Source organism: Camelus ferus, chromosome 7, assembly GCF_009834535.1.
Source record: "Camelus ferus isolate YT-003-E chromosome 7, BCGSAC_Cfer_1.0, whole genome shotgun sequence".
Lineage (NCBI taxonomy): Eukaryota > Metazoa > Chordata > Mammalia > Artiodactyla > Camelidae > Camelus > Camelus ferus.
The window spans coordinates 52,629,959-52,652,972 of record NC_045702.1 but is presented as its reverse complement, the minus strand read 5'-3'; the positions used below and the strand labels follow the sequence as shown (position 1 = coordinate 52,652,972).

General features: G+C 37.8%; 1 non-coding gene across 1 annotated transcript; it reads right to left on the bottom strand.

The window, feature by feature from the left end:
* Positions 1-14,959: 14,959 nt before the first annotated feature.
* LOC116665122 lies at positions 14,960-15,124 on the bottom strand. The gene has a single exon (XR_004321693.1). It is a non-coding gene; the product is annotated as a U1 spliceosomal RNA (small nuclear RNA).
* Between the last annotated feature and the right edge of the window lie 7,890 nt (positions 15,125-23,014).

Sequence of the window (23,014 nt, the reverse complement as noted above, 5' to 3'; positions counted from 1 at the left end):
GTTTTGTTATTGCAAAAGGAAAAAAAGCCACAATATATATGCATGAAACATCTGCAAATCTATCTTTGGGCTAAATTTTGAACAGTAAAAGTTCCAGTTAAAAGCTAGATATGAACTTCTAATTTTTATAGATACTGCCATGTCACCCTCATTGTGGTCCTACCAAACTAGTCTCCCACATTCATACAGTGGATGAAAATTCCTGCCTTCCCACGCCCTTATCACTCTGTGTACTATCAAACGGGGCCTTTGCCAAAGTAATAGGATAAAAATATCTCCCTGTTGTTTTAATTGCATTTATTTAACTATAAGTAGGACTGAGCATCCTTTTAAAAGTTTGGAACACCATCTAGATGGCCAGAGTAATCCAAATGAATGCAGCTGGTCAAATTACGTGAGCTATTTCCACAGCAGGTTCAGACACACAATCCAAGTAAAGCTGCTTCAACCGAGTGTTCAAGGCACAAGATTAGACTCGGTCTTCATTTCCTTCTTTCTCTCACACCCTGCATGCTTTCCACCAACAGATCCTTTATCCAGCATCCAGACTATCCTCATCACCTCCATGGCCCCTCTTCAGTCCCAGTGTCAGCTCTTGCCTGGATTATTACAAATGAATTCTACCAATAGATTCCATTTACTCCATCCTCTCAAGCCTGCATTCTATTCTCAATATCCACAAGAGCAATCCTATTAAAATACAAACCACATCAAATCCACCCAAGCAAAAGTAAGAGCTCTTTGACGCCCTAAAAACCCTACCTGAGCAGGGCCCCCCCGACACGAGACTTCACCTGCTGCTGCGTCTGCTGCCCTTCCTTCCACACTGGCCCAGCCACACGGACCTCCCTGCTGTGCAGTGAGCACGCTCGCTACGCTCACACATCTAACACTTTCCGAGTTTCTTTTCTCAGACCACTAAAAATAAATAAATAAGTGAACTGCATGGAGAAGACTGAGAGAGGAGAAGATCTGTTAGTGGCAGGGGTTTCATTCATAAGTTTGGTTTTGCAATCAGGACTTTGGAATACCTGTTCATTCACAGTAACACCGTATCTGCCTACTGACAGATGTGGAAATCTCATCCCAACTTTATAAAATACAGTCAAAGAATAAGGAAATGACAAGTATGTCATTTCAAAAGATGGGATCGTTTTCCTTAAGAAGCAAAGCCATGTCACGTGACTCTCAGCTCCAATTTGGGAAATTCTGACAAGAGAAGCATGTGTAGTCCTGAGAAGGCGGGATTAAGAAAGGACACTATAGACATTATAGAGACACCCTGTTAGATGTGCGCCCAAGATTGTGAGGAGAATCTGAAAACAATTAAAATGGTTTTCTTTCATGACCCACTGAGCTGCCCAAGGGCAGAACACTCTGAACATCCTCTTTGCTGGCTGCTAGCTAATTTAAAAGGAAAAAAAAAACTACTTTTACCAAAACAATATGTGTTTGTTTTCCTCTCATCTTTTTTATAAATAAAATCATTCTGCTCTTTTTTTGTTGTTGAATGGAAACAGTCTATTGATTGTTATCTCTTATCTACAGGTGAAAGCATCTCCTAAAAATTAACCGTGTATGTAAACTATTCTTTGCAGTGTTTATAAAACAAAACAAAACAAAACAAAACAAAAACCTTTACTCTCCAGATGGAAAACTTGGGTTTACTTTTCAAAAGACTTCTTTATAGTACTTGTTTACTTAATTTTTTTTTTTTTTGTCAATAACATCCAAAACCATTTTGAAGGACTAACATGGACACAGAGCTCTGCTGGTCATTGTGATACATCATGTTTCCTAATTTGCTCTCTTACAGGAGTTTTAGTCCAATGGGAAATAGACTAAACTAAAATTTTATCTTGTTTAACTGAAGTCTGGTTTCTGCTAGCATTAGGGAGAGATGCTCTTTGCTCTTATTCCTCTCACTGTCCCACTTCGAACAGGCTGTTGGGTAGAGACAGGCGATGAATAGCGATGATGATATGGTAAACATTCTTGAACTCTGCTTCTGTGAGATAAAAGACCTAAAATTTATAGAACTGCTTCTTCACGAGAGACTCAGTGAAGTTTTCAATGATGGGTCAATGGATCGAGGGCACACGCGAGGCAACGTTTTGAAGATATTCAGCCACAAGTGGAGGGCAATGTGAGCCCACTTAGTGATCTGATGGCTCACGTTAACAACTGGTCCTGCAGGCATTCCTGACGTAGACCTATGATACTACAGTCTAGGACTGTGACGCTGTGGGTTTTCGGGGGCTTTTTTTTCACCCTAAACTTTCAATGTGCTTGAGGTTCCATGGTGCAGAGTTAAAGAGCTGAACGTTGAACGTTCACCTTTCACTGATAATAGAAGACTTGCAGTAAAAACAAGCAAACAAAAACACTGATAATTGACCAATGGAGTGTGATTGCCAATATAAAAAATTTGGTTCGTTTTTAAATGAGCAGGGAATCTAACTGTCAGTAGAGGCTGAGAGGGTCTGAGGAAAAACAGTCAACAACAAAAAAGGTAGAAGGAAAAGAAGGACAGCGGGGAGAACAAGAAGACAGCTCAGCTACCTGCTGACACAGGGGCCTGGCTGGGAGACATGAAACAGAAAAACACGGGAGGGAAAAAATACCACACTCCTCATGTAATTGTTAAATTTGCTTCTAGTACCAACATATTTGGTAGATCTGCATAACAATACAAAGACTAAGTAGGCCAATATTCATACTGTGCATTAAAATACATAAAAGCCTGTAAAAAGTTAATTCTATTAATTCTAAAAACTATATGCTCAGGAAATCGATTAAGTCTCTTTGGACAACTAAACTCAAGTTTTTTGTGTGTATTTTCCTCTTCTTCTTCTTCTTTTTTTTTTTTTTTTTTTTTTTTGGTGGGGGGAGGTAATTAGGTTTACTTATTTATTTGTTAGAGGAGGTACTTGGGATGGAACCCAGGACCTCATGCATGCTAAGCATGTGCTCTACCACTTAAGCTATACCCTCCCCGCTTTTGTGTGTATTTTAAACTTTTCAATGAAGTAGCTGCACAACTGTCTACTTAAAATAAAAAATTAATCATAAAAGATACGTGAAAAATCTCAATTTCCTGAAAGTTCAACTGTTAAATTACAAAACATTTCCCCACTCTCATTTTCATTGCTCACTAGGAGATAATTATTTTTCTATTTATGCTTTTTTTCATCAGTAATGGTCTCAGAATTTTTATAGTGTTGAAATCTATATTAAATCTCCCATTGCCAAACAACTCAAAGAAAATAAAGGAAAAAAGAGGTGGAATTTTAAGATACTTTCAAAGGTCTCTCTAACCCTGTATAAAAAATGTATTCTGTTTTTTCAGTTTCTATGACAAGACTTTGTAATATACGGTATATTCCTAAAGCAATGAATTTGGAAATGAATTATTCAGCAGTGTGTTTGAAATGCCCTGCTTACTGTCCATTCACATTTCAGTCACTGCACAGTCCTAAATGATGCTGGAATGTGTGTGTTACCACTGACAGACTTAAATTATAATGTGTATATGCCACCCTCATCATTAAAAATCCTAGTGAGTACCACAGAGGGACTTTCCACTTAACAGGGACGGAGTCAATCCCTTGATTATTTTCAGCTGTGACTGACATAGTCAAGGAAACATAACAATAAACAAAAGCATAATGACAAAAGAATTATGATCTTACAGAGCATCACATGATGTTCAACAAGACAGGCTAAGGGAAAAACAGCACCTCCACAGCTGAAAGTTCAGACAGACTCACACGTCCACATATTTCAGTAATTCTTTGCTAACGAAATACACTGCTTTGCAGGTGTTGATGAGGGAACCAAATTAAGTCTTAGAGGAAAATGTGACTAGAAGTGAATTATTAATAAATGGAGATGAGGGTGTAAAACAGGCGGCCAAAACACAAAATGTGAGAGGACTATTAGGAGGAATAGAGAACAAAAGAAAATTAAAAAGGGGGACTGAGTTTGACACAAGGATGCAGGGTTATTGAATGTATGCTTCCAGGGAGCCCTATTAAATGTAAGACAGTGCAATTTGGTGTACAAATAGTGTCATTCCCGGATTTGCTTCACTATTTTTAAAACAAAAGGAGATTAAAAAGTATCTGTCAATATTTTTACGGTTATGATTACACATAAAATTTTACATGAAAATATCTATAAAATGTTATTATGATGGATGGTACATTTCACAAGTAATCAGCAATTCTGTGATATTTATTGAGCACTTTTTTGGTCAGTTTTATCATGCCAAATATATAAGTGTGTGGCATAATGAACGTAAATAAAGGAAACAGTGGCATTTTTTTATAGTTTTACAACCAAATGGAATATTAGATTACGATATGTAAAAATAAATAATATTTAAGTGGAGAATTGAAAGATTCTACCTAATAAGTATCTATGAAAAAACCCTCCCTTTCAAGCTCCCTTTTAGAAGGGAGTGATGGAGAAGTTGTTTGTCATTTATTTTAACTGGAATGTCACTGTAGTTGAGGGAGGTTTGATGTAAATAATATTCTTGTGTATGGAAACTGTGCTTTATTCCTATTTTTCCAGATCTTTGATGAGTAGAATATTAAATTATGGAAATGCAGATTACTGCTTCTATAGGAAGATAACTATGAAAATAAAATCTGAAGCTATTAAAAAATGAGAATACACTGGAGTATTCTAGAACTGATAGATAAAATTGATAAAAATATGCAAAAATCACAATAGACCTCATTTTCCCATCTCAATTTTTATTTTAAGAGAATCAAGACTAAATGATGTAATTTTACCTCCCCTTCCTTCTTTCCTTTATATCATCTTTTTTCAATCTGCATCTCCTATACATTTTCTATGTCTTGAAAATTTTCTCATCAGTGTCTAAATTCTACTCACAAAAGTCACTGAGGTTTCTCTTTCTTTTAAAACAGTGTAACCAATAAGCGATAAAACCATTTTCCCTGCTAGACACTCAAAAGACTGCTCTGTCATTTTTCTTCCTATGTATTGCTGAATGTTATATGTAAGTTTTAAATTCTAAAGTATAAACTAACAATGAACTATCAGAAGGAGAAATTAGGGAAAGGATCCCATTTACTGTCACATCAAAAAGAATAAAATGTCTAGGAATAAACCTACCTAAGAAAGCAAAAGACCTATACTCTGAAAACTATAAGAAACTGATGAAAGGAACTGAAAATGACAGAAACAGATGGAAAGATATATTGTGTTCTTGAATTGGAAGAATCAATTTTATGAAAAAGACCACACTACCTGGGGCAATCTACAGCATCAATGAAATCCTATCAAAATACCAATGGCATTTTTCACAGAATTAGAACAATGAAAATTTAAAAATTTGTATGGAAACATAGAAGGCCCCAAATAGTCAGAAGAAAGAGGAACAGAGCTGGAGGAATCACACTCCCTGTGTGATATCTATACTACTATACTACAAAGCTACAGCAATCAAAACAGTATAGTACTGGCTCAAAAACAGACACACAGATCAATGGAACAAGACAGAGAGCCCAGAAATAAACCCACTCACTTATGGTCAATTAATCTAGGACAAAAGAGGCAAGAATATATACAATGGAGCAAAGACAGGCTCTTCAATAAATGGTGCTGAGAAAACTGGATAGCTATGTGTAATAGAGTAAAATTAGAACATTCTCTAACACCATATACAAAAATAAACTCAAAATAGAGTAAAGACATAAATATAAGACCAACACTATAAAACTTCATGAGGGAAACACAGGCAGAATACCCTTTGACATAAATTGCAGCAGTGTATTTTTGGATCTGTCTCCTAAAGCAAAGGAAATAAAAGCAAAAATTAACAAATGGGACCCAATTAAACTTAAAAGCTTTTGCACAGAAAAGAAAATCATCGACAAAATGAGAAGACAATCTATCAAATGGGAGAAAATATTTGCGAGTGATATGATCAATAAGGGATTAAAATCCAACATATATAAACAGCTCAAACAACTCAACATTAAAAAAAACAAACAACCTGATTTAAAAGTGGGCAGAAGCAAGGGAAGGGTATAGCTTAAGTGGTAGAGCGCATGCTTAGCATGCACGAAGTCCTGAGTTCAATCTCTAGTACTGCCTTTAAAAAATAAAAAAAATATAAATAAACCTAACTATCCACCACCCCTCCCCCCAAAAAACAAACAAAAAAAAGTGGGCAGAACAACTGAATAGACATTTTTCCGAAGAGGAAACGTACACGACCAACAGGCATATGAAACGTTGGTCAACATCACTAATCATCAGAGAAATGCAAATCAAAATCATAATGAGGTATCACCTCATGCCTGTCAGAATGGCTATCATCAAAAAGAATGAACACAAATAACAAATGTTGGTGAGGATGTGGAGAAAAGGAAACCCTTGTACACTGTTGGTGGGAACATAAACTGGTACAGCCACTGTGGAAAACAATATGGAGGTATCTCAGAAAACTAAAAATAGAACTACCAGGCAATTGCATACGACCCAGCAATCCCACTCCTGGGAATTATCTAAAGAAAAAAAACCCACTAATTCAAGAAATACGTACACCTCAATGTACACAGCAGCATTGTTTAAAATTGCCAAGATATGAAAATAACCTAAGTGTCCATCAACAGATAAAGAATGGATAAAGAAGATGTGGTATATACACAGTGGAATACTATTCAGCCCCCAAATTTTGCCATTTGCAGAAACATGGATGGACTTGGAAGGCCTTATACTAAATGAAATAAGTCAGAAAGAGAACGACAAATACTGTATCATTATCACTTATATGTAGAATCTAAAAAGCACAACAAATTAATCAATATAATAAAAAAGAAGCAGACTCTCAGATACAGAGAACAAACTAGCGGTTACCAGTGGGGAGATGGGGAGGGACAGTATGAGGGTGGAGTGGGAGGTACAAACTATTGGGTGTAAAATAGGCTTAAGGATTCATTGTACAACACAGGGAATAGCCAATATTTTGTAATAACTCTAAATAGAAAGTAACCTTTCAAAATTGTATAAAAATAAAAAATAAATTACAAAGTAAATATTCCATAAAAGACTGCTCTATCCTTTTTCTTCCCATGCCATAACTGAATGTTAAATTTAAGTATTAAATTCTAAACTGTATATTAGCACATTAGAGAAATTTCAACAAGCTAAGGAAAAATCGATCAAAAATAAGAGCAAAAATATAAGGACATTATTAGACATCTGAAAAATAGAGGAAACTGTAAAACCTCATTCACAAGTATATCTATAGTTAACAACTCAGTACAATTATTCTGACTGCCTTTTTAAAAAGTCATTGTTTTTAAATTAATTTAAAAGTTTTTCTTTTCCTTTTTAACTACATCTGTCTTTCCTGACCAGCCCTTGTACAAAGGATAAACTTAAGTCTAGTGTCACTGCAAGCAGTTTCAGAAATAGAGCACTAGGTGTCACCCAAAATTGATAGGAAAAGCAAACCAACTAAGGAACAGTCCACAGGAGGGAGGAGAGAGCACAGCATATAGCAGAGGAAAGCACAAGGTAACTCTATTGTGAGAAGGATGGAGGCAGAGGGAGGACCAGCAGAAGGAAGAGGAATGCCATCTACCCAGGGGATGGTAAAGCGGGCCATCGAACAAGATGAAAATGGAATCAGTTTTAGTTGTATCATAACTTCACTCCCCACCTATGTCTTGTTAGAATATTTGCATACATTTGTACATATATTCTTACTCTTCTGGGTAATACTCTGGAGATTTTTAAGAAATCTCCAAGAGTAAGCACAGAAAATAGTACCAACCAATCATCAAACTCAAAACCCCATTTTTTTGGCTGTATCAATGAACTTTGTATGTGAAAAGAACTGTGTGTGTGTGTGTGTGTGTGTGTAAGCCTTTAAGTTCATGAACATAACACAAAGTTTAAAGAAACTTACTAGCTTTGAAGAAATTGCATTGTAAATTGTCCCTGGTGACTGGGTTTATTTCGATTTGATTTGATTTTTTGGCATGCATGCAGACACAAAAATTGGGCATGACGTTAGCCTGTTAAGACATAGATCTGGTGGGATAAAATGAAAGCTACTGATCTTTCAGGACTTACACGAGTCCCACTTTTCTCAAAAGTCGACTTCCACTATTTCAGCTTTCTGTATTTAAAACTGTTTTGTACCGTTAACTGAAACTCTATAGAAGAACATTTGTCATTTATTTTCTCAGTGTAAGGGAGGTACTTTCCAAATCATCATATGGATCAAGTCACTGATTACTTTTAAGGTATGTTTTCTGTTTACTTCTCCCCTTCTTTACAGTGCCGGGCAGAGTACTATGCACAAAGGTGCTCGACCCACACTTGCTGGTCAATGAGCTGATTACAGAAGGCAAAGTGTATTTAGGTACACTGTTGGCATCAAGCTGTTTGAATGTTTAACATAACTATTATTAAAGCATTAATAAAGCTAGAATGCTGTCTTGATGACTGTAGCTCTGTAGTATTATCTGAAGTCTGGGAGAGTTATTCCTCCAGCCTCTGTCTTTTTTCTTCAGTAATGCTTTGGCAATTCTAGGTCTTTTGTGTTTCCATATAAATTTTATTATGATTTGTTCTAGTTCTGTGAAATATGTCCTGGGTAATTGGATAGGGATTGCATGAAATCTGTAGATGGCCTTGGGCAGTGTGACCATTTTAACAATATTGATTCTTCCAATCCAGGAGCATGGGATATCTATCCATTTTTTTAAGTCTTCTTTAATTTCCTTCATCAGTGTTTTATAGTTTTCCCTGCATAAGTCTTTCACCTCCTTGGTTAGACTTACTCCTAGGTATTTTATTACTTTGGGTGCTATTTTAAAGGGGATTGTTTCTTTACTTTCTTTTTCTGTTGATTCGTCATTAGTGTAAAGAAATGCAACTGATTTTTGAACGTTAATCTTGTAACCTGCTACCTTGCTGAATTCTTCGATTATTTCTAGTAGTTTTTGTGTGGACCTTTTAGGGTTTTCTATATATAGTATCATGTCATCTGCATATAGTGACACTTTTACCTCGTCTTTTCCAATTTGGATCCCTTTTATTTCTCTCTCTTGCCTGATTGCTGTGGCTTCCAAGACTATATGGAATAGGAGTGGTGATAGTGGGCAGCCTTGTCTTGTCCCAGATTTTAGTGGGAAGCTTTTGAGTGTTTCACTGTTGAGTACTATGATGGCTGTAGGTTTGTCACATACAGCTTTTATTATGTTGAGATATGTTCCCTCTATACCCACTTTGGTGAGAGTTTTTATCATAAACATGGTATTGGTACAAAAACAGACATATAGACCAATGGAACAGAATAGAGAGCCCAGAAATGAACCCATAAACTTTTGGTCAACTCATCTTCAACAAAGGAGGCAAGAATATACAATGGAATAAAGACAGTCTCTTCAGCAAATGGTGCTGGGAAAACTGGACAGCAGCATGTAAAGCAATGAAGCTAGAACACTCCCTTACACCATACACAAACATAAACTCAAAATGGATCAAAGACTTAAACATAAGATAAGATACAATAAACCTCCTAGAAGAAAATATAGGCAAAACATTATCTGACATACATCTCAAAAATATTCTCCTAGAACAGTCTACCCAAGCAATAGAAATAAAAGTAAGAATAAACAAATGGGACCTAATGAAAATTTCAAGCTTCTGCACAGCAAAGGAAACCATAAGTAAAACAAAAAGACAACCTACGGAATGGGAGAAAATTTTTGCAAATGAAACTGACAAAGGCTTGATCTCCAGAATATATAAGCAGCTCATATGACTTAATAAGAAGCAACCAAACAACCCAATCCAAAAATGGGCAGAAGACCTAAACAAGCAATTCTCCAAGGAAGAAATACAAATGATCAATAGGCACATGAAAAAATGCTCAATATCACTAATTATCAGAGAAATGTAAATCAAAACTACGATGAGGTATCACCTCACACCAGTCAGAAACTAACTGGCCTTTAGCCAGAGTTCAAGACCGAGTCAAGATAGCATCTGAAAAACACCACTTATGGGGAATCGTTACAGCTCCATTCATGGTCGTACTACAGGACTGCAGGGTCCCTCCTCAGAGATACACTCAGCTCTTCGGTCAGCAGCTGGTGAGTCTGAAAGCTGGCTCAAGTCCAGAAAATTGGCAAAGTATGTTTTTTTTTTTAGAGTAGCAATGTCATCTGTTCTTGCTTTAGATTAGATATATTTAAAGCAGTATTTTGTCTGTCTTGCCTTTAGGGCCACCACGTTAACATAATCACCTGCACAACTTTCTGAGGGTCAGACACACTAGGCTGCCACTCTGACTTTGTGAATCATTTACAATTTGTGACTAGCCCCTCCTTTCGGCCTCTATGATTCCATGGACTTATCATCCTCTTCATTTTTAAATGAGCCAAGCTCTGTGACATCCTCTTCTTCTCTGATCCAGGAAATACAGAAGAAAAGCATCACTGAATTTCTCAGTGAGGCTAGTGTCCCTTACCAGTGTTTTGCTGATGACCTTGGTGAACTGCGTGTCTTCTGGGTCTTCCCAGAAATGTAATCTTTTCGTAGGCCATCAGGCTTTACCCAGAATATCCACTCATTTGTGCCTACTTCCCTGAGCCTTTTAATTCACTTCTCAACTGTCTGCCAAAGTATTTCTGGCATTTCAACTTGTTTCAGCAAAGCCATCACTTTCTAAAGGTTCCTAGTACCACCCCAGCAGTAAATTTTTAAGTTCTTGCTGTGTGTTAAATCCTGTATCACAAAAGAGGTCCCAAGTCAATAAAGGCTTTCTTATCCAATCTTCTGTGACCCTCTTGATCAGGCACCCTCAAAATTGAGTCCTACTTTTACCCCCTTAGTTCCTGCCAATACCTGGCAGCTAATTATTATAGCTCTTTTGATATACAGTCCTTCTCTCTTAAGATATGCGGCATATTCCTAAGATATGCTGTTACTTATCCCTTGCTGATGGTCTTGAAGACAAGACAAGAGGTCAGGAGAGACCGTCAGGTCAGCCCCTGTTGCCTTGGTCGGGAGAGGTTTCTGACTCAGTCCCTTCACGCACAGGGAGATCGCAAGCTCTTAATAGCGAGGACTGGCCACCTAGGGAGACTCTGAGGGTTCAGAGAAATCTGAGGAGTTGAAATGTTTGGCTTTGTTCACCAAGATCCCATGTATTAGGGTCCCACATTCTCCCAACCAGGGTCATGACCTTGGCACAACAGACCTGAGCAAATGAATATTAAAATATCCTTGAAACTTGGCAACTCTATTAAATCCTGAGTTTATCTTTTTCTTCTCTCTCCCGTAGGCAATAAAGCCTTCTGACTTTCACATTTAGTTTTCAGTTATTTGTTAACAGCTTTTAGGCTTTCAATACCTTTTAGTTAGTGTATCAGAGATATTTAATTTCAAAGAACAGATTCTACTGACTTAGTATGCAGCGTTTTCTCTGTATTTGCACCAGTGACATGGGCTGCCAGCTTGAGCTAAGGACTGTCCATGCCCCACAGTCCTCTTGATATATGGTCATCATGTCCAGCTGGGCAAGAAGTGATCTAGTTCTAAAAGTCCTGTTCTGGTACCACTGAGCCCTGTGAGAATGAGACACTGACTATGGAATTAGGATGACAAGAGTTTTACTGAGGTGACATACCTGGGAAAGGAAATTGGAAGAGGCAGGACTGGGAAGGGATAGTCATCAATTCATGGTGTAGCTCAGTCTACAAAACAGGAAATGAATACTACCTAATGGAGAAGTCCCACACTGAGCAGAATGACTACACCCTGATGGCACCCACAGTCTCGCTCATTCATTGGCTGGGGCCCTTCTGTGGAAAGCGTGTCCTCAGTTCGAAGACAGAGGCTGACGTGATGGATTTAAAGCTGTCAGGCTCTCCACGATCCTGAAAGGGGACCTTAGTGGTGTATCCCTATCTCTACTATAAGTAGCTAAATAACCAACTAACTGAATAAACCAATGAACAAATGAAAAGGAGAAAAAGTAAGTATTCTAGCCGCAACAATGATTTCACTAGTAAAGCAACATGTCCTGGGTAAGTCCATGACATACTGATAACCAGAAGTCAAGTCAGGTTCATCTTCCAGGTCGTGGCGTGGAGACTTTGGGTAATGATGTGTAGCAGAGCTCCCAGTGTTAATTTGAGAAGCCTGGGATGCACTGAGAATCAAAAGCCAGTTTCATAGTCATCCGTTAAGGGCAAGTGCCCCCATTAACTTTGTTGTATATGAATTATCCACAATGTAATTCAGTATCACAAATGCTTTTTCCAGCTGCACTTTATTGAAAGTGCCACCCTTTGCACAAAAAGCATTGTCTTTTGCGGGGAGCATTTACTATGTTAGGTACAAAAACCAGACTTAGTTCAGCTCCTCACAAAGTCATAGGACACAATAACTGGGGATGTTACTGAAGAACACAACAAACTTACCTACAGAGAATGCACCAGAAACATGTAAGAAGAGTAGCTTTAAAGTAGAGTTGACAGTGAAAGGACTGGTGAGAGGTCTGTATAATAACAAACCTGTGATGGGGGAGAAAAAGTGAGGACGATTATTAAGATGTGCAAAATCCATTTTTCGGAGATTAAACTCAGAGATAAAGAAAATCCCACAGATTGAGGGGAAAATTAGAAAAACATATCAATTAGATATTAGAGGACATCGATTGGATATTTAGAGACACAAGAGAGTTCCAGATTGAAATCCTGCACTGAATTTGCTAAGGCAGGTCAAAGCCATGAAGATCATACAGTTGTCTAAAGCAGAGACAAGCACATTTTCTGCACCCTTCTCCTTTTCTTTTTCCAGGTGGGTGGGTCTGAGGCAAGGACAATGGGAAGACTGAGGGATCATGGTCCTAACTGGACAATCGGAAAGCTTTTTTTAGAATCAGCCATGAGAAGTGAACATGTTTGTGTTTATCTACCTGTCTATTTTAGAGAAGGCAAAATAATCTGCAGAAAACCCTTGAAGCTAAGCACTTCATAGAAGGCTAATATTAGCAGATCTTTATAAATATGATATTTCAAATATGTGAAATCGCTCTTCAACTCCCATGCCGTAATTTTATGTTCTACAAGCAATCTTCTGATTAGAGCTTGGCTTTTATTTTGTCCACAGAGAAAGAATGCATATGGGAGCTCAGTCCCTATGTAGCAGCCTTTGTAGTTTTTAATGGAAACCAGTAAATCAGTGTTTTTGTTATAGACACTGGTGTCTGTGAGTTTTATTGAATTCCAGCTGTGAGAGATGTAGAATCATTCAGTATACTCAACGTCAGGTTTCTATACCTATGAGGCTGAAGGCTGGCCTATGAAATGAGCCGACTTTGCCAAGATATGGGCCAATTTATAGGGGTCCCTTATTTATTGCGATATCTTTGAAGTTTTCACATAAATATGAATATGAATCATTATTAGAATCTTCTAGAATGTAAGCTCTATGAGTGCAAGCAACTTTGCTTTATTCACTGATGTATCCCAAGTGCCTAGGACAGTGCCAAGCACAGAGTACGCACTCAGTAAGTATGTGTTGTTAATCACTCACTCTCATTAAATAAAACTGTTGCTAGTTTTAGTTTAAGTTTTAGTTAAACTTACATTATCACAGATAATCAAGGATTATGCATTTATTTATATTCTTTGTACCCTTGAATGATTCCTACAGATCCCGAAGCATAGAGCAAAACATCACCTTCTATACTAGAATTCATTATTAAGCCACATATATTGGCAGTTCTTTACAATAACACAGTTAAAATTCCAACTTATCTAAAATCATCTAGTTTACTATCAACTGTTTATTTTCTTCATCTGTATTTTTATTCATTATAGATTTTGTCAAGCGTTGGTGAAATATTTCCATATTTAAATATACCATTTTCTCCATGGAGGAATTTACCAGGTGTTGAGAGATTTCATGGGTGAAATGATAATTTTGAATATAAATGGAAAAGTCAGTACAACCAATTCTTGTCTTATGAGTGAGTGCAGAAAAAGGTTTGGCTCTTACAAAAGCTGGAAAAGTTGGCTTACAATTTTCTGTTTTTCTTGCAGTTAAAGAATGCTTTTTGAATTCTAATGTGCAACATGATTTCAGGTATTCCACTGTAACATACTTGAAATTCAGTAAAAAAAAAAAAAAAAAAAAAAAGTTTACACTAGCCACATTGTAAATGGATTCTCAGCGTTTTTTTTAAAGTGTGATGTTTTTCTAAATATTGAAAGAAGACTGAGCCACCTTTTAAAGGGAATTACTCTCAAAGAAATGAGTCAAGTAGAGACGCAAACGTGGTGGAAGGTGTTAAGCCCAAGCAGGGGCTGGGCTACCATGGCGATGGCTTCGGATTGCCCAGCAATCAGTTCTCACCCTGGTGCCTTCTTCTAGTACGACTCTGACCCTGGCTGCAGAGTAGGCACAGAACCCAGGCAAGCTCCCCTACGATGGCCAGACACGTGACCCAGCAGGACCAATCAGTGCCCTTCTCTGAAATTTTTGTATGAATATTGGGGGTTAAAAGGGGAGTTTATTCCTGCTCTGGAAGTTAATCTTCATAAAGTAAATGTGGAACTTGGAGCAGCCATTTTCCCAAGCCACAGGGCAAAAGTTTGTCAATGGAAGGAAGAAATAAAACAAGGGAAACTGAACTGAGAAACAGAAAAGAGGTCAAGAGAAGGGGAGGTTGTAATGCAACTGGTTTACAGGGGGCACAGTGATGTAGTCGGGGGTGTCAAGGAGGCTTTTGATCAGTCAATTAGTCTTCTTGGGCTGCCGTAACAAAATACCATTAGTATTACCTATAGGTATTTATTTCTCACAGTTCCAGAAGTTTAGAAGTCCAAGATCAAGTGCTGGCATATTTGATTCCTTTCTTTCTTTTTGTGTTTTTTTTTTTTTTTTTCCCCAGGGGAAAGCAAGAACGCAGTCCCCCATTACCACAAATTACACAGTCGAGTTTCCCACATTTGGGGAAACTGTAGGAGTCAGCATATCCAGAGGGCAAGGATAAGCCTCCCCTGGGAAACCACTTTCATGACCATGGTGTCTCCTTCCCCTGCCGGGTAAGTATAGATTTAGTTTCTGATGAGACCTCTCTTCCTGGCTTGTAGAAGCCACCTTCTTGCTATGTCCTCTGCTTTTTCCCCTTCTTATAAGGCCACCAAGCTATCTGATTAGAAACTCACCTTTATGATCTCATTTAACCTTAATTACGTCCTAAAAGTCCCATCTCTAGATATAATCACATTGCCAGGAATACAGCTTCAACATATGTAGATTGCGGGGAACAGGTCACTCCATAGCAATCACAGAGTTAATTAGCTTCTTCACTCTTGCCAGATCTCCCCCATATTGGTGCTTTTATGCTGCTGCTCCCTCTGCTCTGCTTGGTTCACTGTTGCTCATCCACAGCTCAACTAATCATCATTTCTTCATGGAAGCTTTCCCTGATCTCTAAGATTAGGATGAAACCTCCTCATTATGCTCTTACTTTATGCTCTCAGGCTGCCATGTGCTTTCCTTTTGGAGCACTTCCATAATCGTCGGGTTATTTGTGCAAGTGTTTGCTCCAGGCCTGTTTTCCTGTTTTGCCTCTGACATCCTTGGGGCCAATGGCTGTGCCTGATGTTCTCATCAGCGTATCTGCAATATTATCATTGCACCTGGTAGGTTGTAGGCAGCCATCAGAAGTTTCTTGAGTCAACATAAGGGATGAAATATAAATCTGAGACTAACCTGGTTATAAAGGGCCAAATATTTTCCAAGCAGAGGTAACAGCATATGCAACAACTCTGAAATAGTTAGGATCTTACCTAAAGGGAGGCGTTTTGTAAAATAAAACTACAATGAGTGAAACATGGAGGGTGACAAGGGTGCAAAGCCTGGAAGGGATCTGATTCTGCAGGTTCTTATTCTTCATTTTTAGGGAATTTTGTCTTTTCGTCCTAAAAGAAATGAACAAATATTGAAGAATTTTAAGTAGGAAAATGATGCTTTCTTTTGCATGTTATTAGAATCTCTCTGGCTCCTAAGTAGGAAATGGTGGACAACAGCAAGATGGATATAAGGAGAACAGAGAGAGGTCTTATAAGAATCTAGAAAGGAAATAACTGAAACTGAACTGTGGTAGTGACAGAGAGATGCGGGACCAAGAATATTAAAAAATGCTTGAATGAGGATACATGATAGTTTATATTTAACCTATAGGAAGGCAGTCAAATATTTTTATTATAACTGACTAATGCTCTACTTTTGCAAACAGTAGGTCAACTTTCCATTTATGTCAAAACTATTCAACATACTCTGTTATGGTTAAGATTATTTAGTGCCAAGAAAATAGAGATGAGGAGTAGTAGTAATGTATGGAAAGTCAATCATTCGCTATTAAAATCCTTCAGGCATTCAATTTTATGGAAGTTCTGCAACCAGCTAAGAAAGAAACCAATTCATAAAGATGCATAAATGCACGTCATAATGTTTAGGGTATGCTCGCTTGTATTTTGCTGTATTAATAATAAATTCCAGAGCTTAAATCAATAGGTATATAAATTAGAGGTCCTTTACTGAGGGCTTTGTTTTATATAATCCTTTTGTAAAGTATGAGATGCTTAATTCCATTAAAAATGAAAAAACTCAGTGTGAAGCTTATAAAAACTCTAAATAATCAGAAAACATTGGTGAAGTTTTTGAAGGACATAAGCTGCTTTGGTTTCTTTTGTTTTTCCATTGACTTTCAGTCAACAGTTGGGAGTCAGGAATTTGCTTATTATTTTAAAGTCAATTTGAACAGTAGTTAAAGACTGGTAGAATGTATCTGCGTAATGAAACACTTAAGTCAAGATGGGTGACTAAACAGTCGGGTTTTTCACTACTCCTTTTGAAAAGCCTATTGAAATGCCCAAAATAAATACTAATAAAATAATAACTGTGCTAGTGGCCTCAACAGATTGCAAAGACTCAGGAAACAAGAGAACTGATGAATTAATAGAGTTGCCTGCACATTAAATACGGGGACAGTGTGACTGTGAAACAAGGTAACTTTAGACTGGTGAGTCCATGCTGCTCAAAGATAGGAACTAGCTTCAAAAGGTGAGCGTTCACCACAGAGCCCTGGAAACAACATCAGAAGGGGACAGAGGACCGTTTTGCTTTATGTGGTCTGCCAAACGGTGGCAAACAACTGTTCTTTCTCTAAATGCTGCTGGCTCCAGCGTTGGCCACGGCATCACCAAGTGGAGTATGGTTCACCAAATGAAATGTGGATGCTTTGATGTGGGAAACTCTAAAAAAAGAGCATTGAAGTTGTAGAAGTAGAGTACTGCCATAAGAAGAAGGGGACCCCAAAATAAGAAAGTGATCTATGAAAAGAAAATTCACCTGGCCATGGTCCTAGTAGTCTTTTTTTTTTTTTTTTTTTTTTTTTTTTCCGCATCCCCCACCCCCTACCCCCTGGTCCTAGTAGTCTTGCTTTACACTTCTGTATCTCTTTTAGAAAAATTTTGTTAATTTTCACAAAAATAAACTGCTACAATTTTGATATGGATTTTATTAATTGTATAGAAAAATTAAGAGAGAAATCACCTCTTTGCCTTATAAGCTTTCTAGCTACGAGCATCGTGTGACCTGCTATCTATTTAGGCTGATTCCTCTCTGTAACATTTTGTAGATTTCCACTGTAAAGTTCTTACACATATTTTGCATATTTTGAATATTCCCAAACATTGCCTATTTTTGACGCCAATTTAAATACTATCACTTAAAAATAACTCCTAAATAAATTGATTTTATTTGGAAATGCAGTAGGATTTTAAATATTGATCATTTGTCTAATACTAATAAGTTTAGCAGGGATGTAGTTGTATTTATTTTGTTTTGTTGTTGTTTTCTTATGGTGTTTTAAGACATCAATATTTACTGAGGTTAAGCATTAAGTTACTTTTACAGATGGTTTATCCTTTCACAGCATATGGAAACGATCTTTCAAATGTCCACCTGGTCAGGTCCAACTTCAGTTATAATTTAAGTAACAGGGCGTCAATTAAGAAAATTAAAATATAATAATCACATGATCTAATTCTAGAGGGTCTAAAGCAATAAAATTAGATATCCTAAAGTTACAGTAAAGCTATTTATATTCTGAAAACAGTATCTTAGAGTTTATAATTGTATAAAATTTCAAAAGAGTAAATGCAAAATCAATTAAGTAATACGTTAAACCAAAAAGGCATCCACCAGAATTAATTTAATTTAAAGAGAGAAAACAAATCAGATACCCTGCTGAGTGTGTAAATGTTTGGGATTTGGCTCCTGTCAGCCTCAGTCAGACCTACACATCACCCTGGATCCCTGAGCCTTTAATCGCATCCCTCCTGCTCTCCTGGGGACCCGATGAGAAAGGGTATTCTGGGCCACATGTGGAACAGTAGACACAAAGGGTCACTTGGAAAAAGTTGCATTTCAAACTCGAATTCAGCCAATTTTTGTGACCGTTTTCTTTCCATAGATAATTGAGCTTTCTCTTGGTCGAAATTACAGCCAACACATTTTCTTGAGCTCTTTTCTCTTGGGAATTGATTCACCTTGGACTGAAGGAAATGGAATATCCAATTGTTTCTCCAGGTCTTTGGCCGTCTTTCTACAGAAGCCAAGGTTCTGATCTACAAGGCTAATGTTTTCACATGCTATGTAGAGTTTCTCCTCCATTTCTAAGAACTAAATTCCCTCCTCCATTGATTTTCTGCAAAACTGCATTTTATCTTCTGATTTAGCCCAGGCAATGTCTGGAAGCAGGGGAAGCTTCTGAATCTCACTTCCAAACTGTGCATTTTCTCACTGCACAGAAAGGCGCCTGCTTTGTTTGGGGACTTGCTCTTTCTTTCATTTAAGTTTATTTAAGGAGACACTTAAGTTAACAGCATCAGTGAGCTTCTTCAAACTGACCTCTGACTGACAATCTTGGCTTCCATTTTTGATACCCTTTTTGTCCAGGGCCAACTTGTCATCATTGTGTAATCTTCTCTAAAGAGAGCAGGTAAGTTTATCACCTTAATCTTATAGCTCACCTCCTGTTCCCTTTGTTTGTCAATGTTTTCTATAATTTTTTTTCCCTGTTACTTCAATTTTTGTACTCTTTTTCTTTTCAGCATCTTTTTTGGGCAAAGAGCTAAGCCACTTTAAAAACCTACCTGAAGCTGAACATTTTCATCAAAGTTATTAACCATTTCTTCCTGATTCTGTTCAGTAAGTATTCTTCTGAAATGACTTCCAGATATTTTAGGCCTCAGTCATCTGAGACTAGGGAGCTGGATGCCTCCTTTGAGTGACTGTGTCTGTCCTTCAAGACTAGCCATCATGTCCTGAAATGAGCTTTTTGGCAACTCTGTTTTTCTATTCTTGATTGAGAAAGTCCACTGTATCCCACAGGGAAAAGGTAGACCTGTCTGCATCTCTACGAAGTACTACCAAATACAGATTTTGTAACTTCAAGGGACTGGCCTCCACCGCAGGTGACCCTGAGGGCTTCAAAGGTGTATATAGTGGGTCGAACCTTCTCACTGACTTTAAGTGACTCTCCGACTCAAGCAGCAAGTCAAAATTTCCAAGGGAAAAATCAAGTACATTTGAGTTTCATGTCTATAATTGAGACACCACCATCAGAACACTGCACAGCTACCACAAGCCTGGCTGGAAAGACATTTTTTGTGTGACTATTCAGCAGGGCATGTCCCCTGTGGCTCCAGTGGTCACTGCCTCTGGCCAGCACCCTGGGGGTTACAACGTCCCGCAGAGAGCCCTGGAGTATTACACCTTGGAATGAGTCCCTGACAACTAGGACAGACCATCAGGGGGGCTATGGGACAAGGAAAGAGGGCAAGTTATAAGCTAGTACTCTTTACCTTTGCTGTGGTCACTGCACAAGTAGAGAAGGTTACAGCATACTGGGGAAAATGAACAAGTCTGAGCATAGCCAGAGATAACCAGTCCACAGGTTGGGACCCACAGGTTAACCATGAGGATGTAGGCAGAACCATGCCATAATCAAACCTACAGAACTAAAAGTGAACTAAACTGGGTTTCCAGTTCTGTTTCTGTTTGTTCAATAACCTCACGACCTGAGACTTCAAAATCACAACCAACATGAGGAAAACAATGCAGATAATAAATTATCCTCCTTTGGAGTATTCTAGTTAAGCCCAACTACCCTATGAGGTTGGCAATCCCATGAGGGTGAAAATTCTATCAAGGCCATCATTCCATGAGGCTGTTATGTCTCTTTAAACAGATAAACCTACACTTGGACAGGTTACATGGCTTGGTCAAGGACACCAACTATTAAGGTGCAGAGCTGGATTTTGAATAAAAATTAACTGACTTGAAGTTCAGTGGTTTTAGAAATACTTCTATGTTGCTTCATAGGAACAACCTACTCACCCACCCTCTACTGTTAAAATAAAGAGACTGGTAAATGATGTCTATAGGCCATGAAACTCAAAAATTCTTCAGTCCCCTCATCATTCTTTTCACCTATTTAATACAATAGTGAAGCGTCTATTACATGTGTTATTCACCCATTTATTTGATGATCAGTAATGGAACAACCCCTATGTGACAAGTACTAGTGTTACAGAAATAGGCTGGTCAAGGAGACAAGCAAGTTAAAGGACCAGCACAACATCTGTGACAAGCGCTATTAGAGACTGCTAGCACAAGCCCAGGGAGGACAGCCGGCAAGCGGGAGGTGGGGCTGGAGACAGAGCAAGAGCGCAGTGAGAATTACAATGAAGTGAGCTTCTTAACTCACTCTGTGAGGCCAGTATTACCTTAATGTCAGTGCTATGAGCAGAGGACAGGATTTTCAAGGTAATGGGAACAGTACATTAAGGACAGTCAAAAAAGTAAACCTGTGATTTTCAAAACTACAAATAGCTGTAACAGTGGAAGCACTGGGCAAGACAACTGAAGTGACAGGGTATCACTGGAGCACACTGTCGAGGAGCACTTATAGTAAAAACTTGGCGAGGACTTTTGATTTTTGGTCCAACGTGTAAGGAGCTTGGAAGTTATCACTCCAGTCCTTGCACCATAACAAGCAGAAAAAACTGAAAAAGTGTGTTTTGAAATATGCTGAGAGCGCTCTCTGTCATTTAACAAGAGAAGTGCCCTCAGGAGAATCTATTTTACCAGAGCCTAACTACCTGGGGTTTTTACCAAAGCCTAATATTCCTGGAGGAAGAGAAATACACAAATACAGCCTTTTCCAGCCTTTAATACGGGGGAAGAGAAATACTATTATCATGGGCATATAGAATGCCTCCCTTTCTTCCACACCTCACCACCTCATCTACAGGGCTCTTGTGTAACAGCGAGGGATCACAACTAAAAGAACTACAAGTCTTAGACCCTCTTCAAGGACTCTCTAGGGACACCCCAAAACAATATGGGAAGATAGAAATAGGATATGAAAGGAAATTTAGCCTTTACTATCACAGCTACAGCAAAAAGTAAACCCAGTCTTATTCCTAGACAGCTAAACACTAAACTTCACACCAACAGCCTATCTACCCTAGTTCCCTTAACTTGATACAGCATGTTTGGCTTTTCACAAAAATTACAACATGTGCTAAAAGTCAAGACACCCAGTCTAAAGGGACAAAACAAGTATCAGAACCAGACTCAGTTGTGGCCGAGATGTAGAATTATAAGGCTGGGCATTCAAAACACCTATGATCAATATGCTAAGGGATATACTGGGAAAAGTGGACAATATGCAAGACCAGAAAGATAATAGAACCAGGGAAATGAAGACTCTAAGAAAGAATTCAAAGCAAATGCTAAGAAGACACAAATTATTAATATAAAAATGAAGGACCAGCCATCACTACCAATCCCGTGTACATTAAAAGGATAATGAAGGAATATTATCAACAACACTATTCTCACAACTTTGATAACTTAAGAGGAAGCTGACCTATTTCTTGAAAAATGCAATCCACCAAGACTCACACAAGGAGAAACAGTTAAACTCCACAGGCCTAAACAAATTAGAAAAATTGAATTACTAATTAATAATTTTCCAAGGGTAAAGTACCATGCCCAGATGGGTTCACTGGTGAATCTGTCAAACATTTAAAGAAGAAATGATACCAATTCTCTACAGTCTGTTCCAGAAAATAGCAGATGGAACTATTCTTAACTCACTCTCTGAGGCCAATTTTACCTTAAAACCCAAATCAGACAAGAAAGAAAAACTGCAGATCAATATTTCTCATGAACATAGATACTAAAATCCTTAACACAACATTAGCAAATCAAATCCAACAATGTATAAAAAGAATAAATAAAAAGATGTGCATACGTGTCTAAAATTGTTATGAATTCCATTTTCCATTATAAAGTATGCCTCTTAAGATCAACAAATGACTTGAGTAGAAAATATAGTGTGGCTTTAAGTAATGAGGACTTTTATTTCTACACGTGAATTTGAAGTAAGTCGAGTCATTTGAAACGAATGACTCAGTTTTGCCTATTATTATACCAGAAGTCTTGATTGTTCATGTTTATTGATATAGTTGAAATCGTCAAATCATCTTATAATTAATGTTTCATCTTTAACTTTCAGAAAGAGACATGTGCGTCCTGAAGGGGGGGGGGTTGCTAATCTAGGACCAATTTTCTTGTCAAGAACAATTAGTAAAGCTGGAAAAAGAGAAATAAAACCTTATTTTTGAAGGCATCAGAGAGTTACCAAGACTAGTAAGTACTTGAGGAAATAGTTAAGTGGTAAGAAGAACTTTTCCGCTTCCCCCACATATGCTGTAATTTCTTTTGAACTGTTAAACATCACTAATAAGATTGTTTATTTGCTTTATTCTATAGCATATCTTCAAGAGTTCAAAACTATTACAACACGATCTTCTTCATATTTCTAGAAATAGTTTCCAAATTTTCTACACTTGTGTTC